Source organism: Lygodium microphyllum, chromosome 11 (genome assembly GCF_053477565.2).
Source record: "Lygodium microphyllum isolate KBCC chromosome 11, Lygodium_microphyllum_v1.1.10, whole genome shotgun sequence".
NCBI lineage: Eukaryota > Viridiplantae > Streptophyta > Polypodiopsida > Schizaeales > Lygodiaceae > Lygodium > Lygodium microphyllum.
In genome coordinates, this window is record NC_141145.1 from 19,139,641 (window position 1) to 19,146,493 (window position 6,853).

Below are 6,853 nucleotides of genomic sequence, written 5' to 3' on the forward strand. Positions count from 1 at the left end.
GAGCAACATTTAATAATAGTTTTCGGAGAAGCTGAGAGTCTTGAGAGAGAGAGAGGGAGAGAGAGAGAGGACGGGACATGAATTAATGATTCATTGATTGATTGATGTTTTTCAGAATAAGGATGGATGGATCGATGGCGGGACTCGGGAGTAAAGAATTCGTGGGGTCGAGAGAAGGGACAGTGACGTGGCATCCTGAGCTCCCGCTCAAGGCGCCGGCACACACGCAGGCTGACTTGTGGCGAATTGTGCCATTGCACACAGACTCTCTCTCTCTCTCTTCCTCTTTCTCTCTCTCTCTCTCGCTCTCTGGCGCGCGCGCGCACACACTACACAGTCACACACAGACACCCACCCACCCACACACTCTCTCTCTGCTTGTGTCTCTCTCCGTCCGTCTCTCTCTCTGTCTCTGTCTCTACCCGTGTCTTGTCTCTGTCCGCTGTCCTGTCCGCTGTCCGTCTGTCTGTGTTGGAGTTACAGGGGCAATCTCACCCTGAGACCAATCGGTCCCTGGAGTTACAGGGACAATCTCTCCCTAAGACCAATTGGCCCCTGTGGCTATGACCCCTGTCGCCTCTTCTTGAACTATGCCTCACAGGCTTAAGCGGCCGCAGCAGCAGCATCACCGCAGACTTCCCTACGTCGCAGAGGAGCCTGACCAGGAAGACCAGCAGGAGCCGCCTCAGCAGGATGATGCCGATGCCCCTGACCCGCCCTCGAAGGCGCACGCCCGAATTCGCAAGGATTATACAAAGAAACAGCATGCAGAGACTGCTCCGATTAAACATGGTGAGGGTGATGGTGATTGTGACGGTGCTGGTGCCAACGCAGGCATGGTAGCCAAGGGAAAGCTCGACAGATCCCCCCTGCCGCTCAGGAGGGCTCTCATTACATCAGTTGTTGCCCAGCGTTGTGGCCCCAGCACCCCCGTCCCCAGCTGGAAGATATCTGAGAATCCCTTCTTTGATGCCATGGCTGCTGTATCGACTCGCACAAATGTTGCCTGCGCAGGGCATTGCATCGCCGTCTCTGCACGGAAGCTTGCGGCGACTCTTTGGGAGCTGCAGGGAACCCCTGCCTATCGAGTGAGAACGACTGAAGAACCCCATGACTTGAAACAGGATCATCTGCCTCAGGTTCAGGAAATACAGAATCCCAAGAGGGGTAGTATTCCCCTGCACTCTGCTACGTCTCCTCTTTCTAGTCTTATTGGCCAGAGGTCTCTCTGCCGCTCTTCTGTTCAGTACAAGGTGTGCTGTCAGATTGGTGCTTTGGCACCGTTTTGAAATTGTCATCCATACAATCAACAGTTACTGATTTCCTTTTCTCTGTTCTAATCTCAGGGTGGAGATAACTCCAAGAAGCAGCATCCCGCTTACTCGCATGTGCTTAGGTTGCTAGAGAAGCACACAGGGCGGTCTAGCACAAAGCCATCTATTAAGGTATGTTCCGCCTAATATTACTTGATCATTCCAGTTCCAACTTAAAATGCCTTTGGATTACTGTATACACTAGCAGTCAAGGGTCTCTACATAGGGTCCATTTGGTACGAGAATGCACTCTCACTGGTAGGTCAGCATGGGAGTGCAAGGTTCTGTGTATTCTGCATCCGCTGATGAACTGTTGTGGTGAAGTTAAATAGTTAGAGAGCCATGGATCCTCGTGTAGGTGGTGTTGCCAAATGAAGTTGAAGTAGTTTGGCACTGGGTTGGAAATTTTCTGTTGCCTTGTACCTGTTATTGTTCTGAAGATTCATGAAAGGATAGTTTCTGCATCATTCTCTGTTGCTTATTTCTCCCAACTTTTCCTGGTTTCTTGTAGCATCTTTAACAATGGTTGCTGATGAATCAGGGTGAAGGTCAGATTAATACTAAGAATACCTCACATGCACCTATTGCTGATGGCGAGGCCATTGTGGGTGATGCCACTTGCCAACCTAGGACAACAAATGAACTGCTCAAGGTGCTTAACCAAATTTGGGCCTTGGAAGAGCAGCATAACTCCAATGTAGCCTTGGTGGCAACTTTAAAGACTGACCTAGCAAATGCTGTAGCTTGTGTACAAGAGCTCACCTTGGAACAGAAGTCACATAGATCAGATATAGAGAGGTTGACAAAGCAGCTCGCTGATGAGAAAATCATGCGGCAGGAGCAGGAGCAGGAAGCTGTTCGATTAGCTCTGAAACCTCTCAGAGAAGAGCTTGAAGATGAGAAGAAATTGAAGCGTAAGCTTGAGGTGCAGCACAAAAAGGTGGCTAAAGAGCTTGCTGAAGTGAAGAAGTTACTTGCAAAGGCTTTACAGGATCTTGAGAGGGAGCAGAAAGCTCGGGAGCTGATGGAGGACGTTTGTGACGAACTGGCAAGAGAGATTGGGGAAGACAAGGCCCAAGTTGAGGAGTTAAAACGCGAGTCTGCCAAGGTAAAGAAAGAGGTAGAGGAAGAGCGGAAGATGCTTCAAATGGCAGAGGTATGGCGAGAAGAGAGGGTGCAAATGAAGCTTGCAGAAGCTCGATTGGAGCTGGAGGAGAAAAATGCCACTCTGGATAGATTGAGGAGTGAGTTAGAGGCATTTCTGAAAGCTAAACGATCTCTTGAGGAGGAAAGTTGCAACAAAGTGGCGGCTAAAGGAACTTCTGATACAGGGAATCCAAATGAAGAAGGTACTAATATGCAGACCGAAAAGACTGCTACAGTTGTAAACAAAAGGGTAGGCTGTGAAGCTCAAAGGACCAGCCAATTGCATCCTGGAGACGACGAAGGATCTCTTGATGAGGAGTTCCATTCTTTTGAGTTAAACAAAGACTCTTTGGAAGGAAGCACACAAGGAAAGCAACAGAATCTCACTACTTCAAACCATCAGGAGGTTAGGCAAGTGGAGAAGGGAATCTCACCTGCTGTAAGAATGAGCAGGCTTGGGCAACAGGGCAGATCAGGACTTGAGAGACCGAAGGGGAGTCTGGATGAAGCAAGTGAAAGGATGGACTCTCAAGTAGATTCTCAGTGGATAGATCGAAGCATCAAAAGGGGTGAATTGCGGGATTGGATAGGGGAGAGGAGATTTTCACTGGAGGACAAGGAGGGTACCCACAGTCCATGGCAGAGTGATGGTGAGGAGTCCCATCATCTTCTAATATCGGGATCAAGACGCAAAGCTGGAAGAAATCAGCTGCAAGGCAGTTTCTCCAATGGCTTGAAGTATGAAGCAACTGCCACTGGTTCAGATGTTTTTGATAACAATGCAGGTTCTAGGCTCCCAACTTTTGAACCAAGTGTTGATTCTAAGCTCCTCCTCCGGCCTGACATGCTGCAACCAGTGAACTCTCACTTCACTAGCCCTTCTCACCAATGGGCTCTGTTCCATTCCTCCCAAGATCAAGGGAGCCCAGGAAGGGCTACCAGAACTTCAAATGAGATGCCAAAGATTACCAAAGATAACAGCCTAAAAGCAAGCTTTTGGAAGCAAAGTTAGAAGGTCAGCAGGCAAAAGTGAGGAGCAAGTAGCATTCTTAGCTAGCTAACAGTCGTGATGTCTAGTGCTACTTCATGAAGACCAAGTAACACGGCTTTGTGTAGTTTGGATAGCCAACCAACAGTCATGATGACAGTTGCTACTTTCAGGTTGAGGAGCGGCAGGAGGGAAGGATAAAGGGAATTACGCCTTTTTGTTGTATATTGTAAATCCTGTGTAAAGGACACACTTGGCAGCACTGGGGTACTTTGTATCATGGTAGAGCCTGCAATAAGATGTCATTTTTGTAAGCATGGCCACAGTAGTAGGCATTGCCTTTAACTGCACTTTTGCTTTGGACAAGCGTTCTGAGATGGTGTCAATGGATACATCATCTTTAACGGTGTCTACCAGTATTTGTTTTTGCAGTTCTTATCTCAACTGCCCCTTGTCTGCCAAATGTATTCAAATGTATCCTCTGCTTGCATGCACTATGGTGGCTTTGTTTGCTTGCCATTACTCAGCTCTAGTCAGCTATAGCTGTCTAGATAGACATGTATAAGTTGCTTCCATATGTTGACAGTGGCCTGTGGGCACCTATGTTACTTGTCTTGATTTTGGTGGTAGTCTACTGTCATCGAAGGGGCCTCTTTGGACTGTGGCTTGGAAAATTGGTTATGCTTGGCATGGAGTATTATTATACCATTCTTATCTTTGTTGCCAAAAGATGTTGATCTCACTACACACACTGGACACCACCATGTGGTGAGATATTGGATTTGGAACATTCAGATTAGTCTGAAGAAAATGCAATCCAAGCACTCCAGACTCTCATCCCAAGAGAGGTAAAGCAGCTCAAATTTGGGCTTACTAATTCTAAAGCCTGAGAAGTAGGCGAATTCATCATAGATCCCAAGAAGCTTCCGGGCACAGTCTTCATCCACTTCAAATATATTATAGTTGTCATCCGCAAACAATTCAATTGAGCACACAGATACTGTCCATCATCAGGGAGAACCAAGTGTTTGATTGTACCTCTTCTGATTGCCAAATCAATATTTGGGTAGTAAAGGATGGGTGACAATACTAAACAACAATGCAGCAAGGGAACAACCCTGCCAAATGCTCCTCTGAAGAATGATTTAAAGATGGCGGAGATTCCACCTTCATGAAACACCTCATTCCCGTGCTCATCCTCAAACATGACCATTGTCTCTCTCTTTTACTTCCCTGAGGCCAAGGAGGAAGAAAGGGGTAGGGGCTTCCTTCATAAAAAGACCCCGAGCTCTCTTTTGCACCTTAAGACTTGAAACTCTATAAAACTCCCTATCCCTTAACAAAATTCTGAATGTCTTGCAAGAGAAAGCAATGCACCATCACTGGGCAGGAGAAGAAGAGAAGTATGAATACTGCTTTGAAATTGTTGAGCTGAATCAGATTGCCATTGCTCAATTGAGCTTGACTTCTCCCATATCTCTTGTAGACGTTAGTGACCTTTTGCATGCTCCTTTCCCAGGCTACTGAGGGGTTAACAGCTTTAGCAATGGGGAGCCAGGCTTTCTTTACACCTTCCAAGAACTTAAGATCCTCAAACAAAAACCACATAAGCGATGCTACATCTACCAAATTTAGCCGAGTGCTAAAAGCTTCCTAAACCTCTCTTTCACAATCAATCATATTGCGAGTAGCATGAGAATGATCTGCAGGATCGAACGTCATATTTCCATCACCAAAGAACATGGCGGCATCCCATGCCACACGTGCCACCACCTCCTTGTGTCAGTTCACATGTGGGAGCTATTGGGTGCGTAGATTGAGTAGCACTTGAAGGATTCATCGGCAAGGTGAAAGGCTCTTTCTCAGAACCCAGTTTAACCTCTTGAACATCCACTAAGTCTGGTTTGCTGCATTTGATGAGGGCCCTCGATTCGGCTTGTCTCTCCCTAGTGCACAAACCCCTTGTGACCCTTATCCATTGAAATGAAATACAGCGCTATCAATATTTGCTAGGGGGCGTAAATATTAGTGAAAGGTTGTGCTCCCGTAGCAAGCTTCTTAATTGAAATATACTTCCCTTGTTTTTGCACCTTGATTCTGCCTTCCTTCGTTTATAGGACCCTCCCTAGCACTTCTCGGCTTGTTTGGTTCAATATCTTACAAAACTCTTCCACCATTGTGACCATTTGTGCCTTCTCCTGGCTCACGTTGGACGGAGAGCCAGCCTTCTCTGTAGTATTACCCAATCTGACAGAATGCACCTTATTCTCCTTGGTTTTAGTGCGGACAGCTCTTTTGTTAGCTTTAGGGTCTTCCTTGTTAGCTGATCGGATGGGTCTTTGGGGTATCCTCGTATTGCTTCTGCCAGCAAGAGGCTCTAGCAAAATGACCTGATGGGTGACACAAATAGCAGGCATCAGGGAAGTTAGCTAACAAAACTTTGCAAATATAAGGAAAACTTTAGGAGGCTCAAGATGTCTGCTCCACGATATACATCATGCCTTGTGCTCACCTTTAGGATTGGTGGATAAAAGGGGGCACATATAATACCTTCCCAAGAGTTGCAGCAATGGCATGGATCTCTGATTTGAAAACCAGTATGAAGGTTTGGAAATGATACTCAAACAGGGCATTTTCACAAAAGTGTCAACTCTTCATGAGAAGGCATCTTACCCACAAAGAAGAAGCAAAGTCCAGCAGAAGAGAAATCAAAACGACGCTGACATACTGACTCCATTGGCAACCCCATTTCGACTCGGCCAGTCCGCTTGTTATCAGAGAGAAGAGCTTTGTGTTTGGCTTCATTGACCTTGAGAATATCCGATGCAAATGCCTACACAACAGCTAGCACATCCCGACGCTTCTTCACATGGGTGACATAAGATTCGACTTCCATAGCCCCATCGCTTCCTGCCCTCAGGGCTTCGCGGCATCCGGGCGGATCTTCGGTCGTGACCTCAACTGTCCTCTTGGCCTTCATGCACACGCCACACACACGACTGTCCTTCATGCAGGCCACATGAGGGACAGCCCTGGTCAGGTCTCGACTCTCCTACATTTTTGTTAACAAATATAAAAACCTTTAACTAATTTTGGGGTGATTTTTCAGTCAAATTATATATATTTGCCGCTTTATAACGAACATTTTTCTGAAGTTTGAAAGTTTTAAGTCTTCTATTTCAAATCTTGAAGGTGGTTTTCAAAAATTTGCAACCCATTTTTCATGAAACCTTGGTCTTTTGTGGAATTGAGTGAAACTCCTCTTCTTTCTCATGCTACATGTAATTTGCTCTCCAACTCGTGCTTCCAATTAGTTCTCGAGGGAGAAATACTTTTGTTACTATCTAAAGTTTCCAAGAAAGGATAGATAAATCCGTTCAAGATTTTTAAAAGTCGCTTTCGAGAT

General features: G+C 46.2%; 1 long non-coding RNA gene and 1 pseudogene across 2 annotated transcripts; one reads left to right on the plus strand and one right to left on the minus strand.

The window, feature by feature from the left end:
• The first annotated feature begins 200 nt into the window (after window positions 1–200).
• LOC148028598 (uncharacterized) lies at window positions 201–4,050 on the plus strand (annotated as a pseudogene). The gene is made up of 3 exons (XR_015692509.1): window positions 201–1,253; window positions 1,347–1,445; window positions 1,855–4,050. The product of XR_015692509.1 is annotated as an uncharacterized LOC148028598 (transcript).
• Window positions 4,051–4,921: 871 nt separating this feature from the next.
• LOC148028599 (uncharacterized) lies at window positions 4,922–6,467 on the minus strand. Its single transcript, XR_015692511.1, has 3 exons — window positions 6,121–6,467; window positions 5,960–6,029; window positions 4,922–5,837 (listed from the first exon to the last, which is right to left on the minus strand). It is a non-coding gene; the product is annotated as an uncharacterized LOC148028599 (long non-coding RNA).
• Window positions 6,468–6,853: the final 386 nt, after the last annotated feature.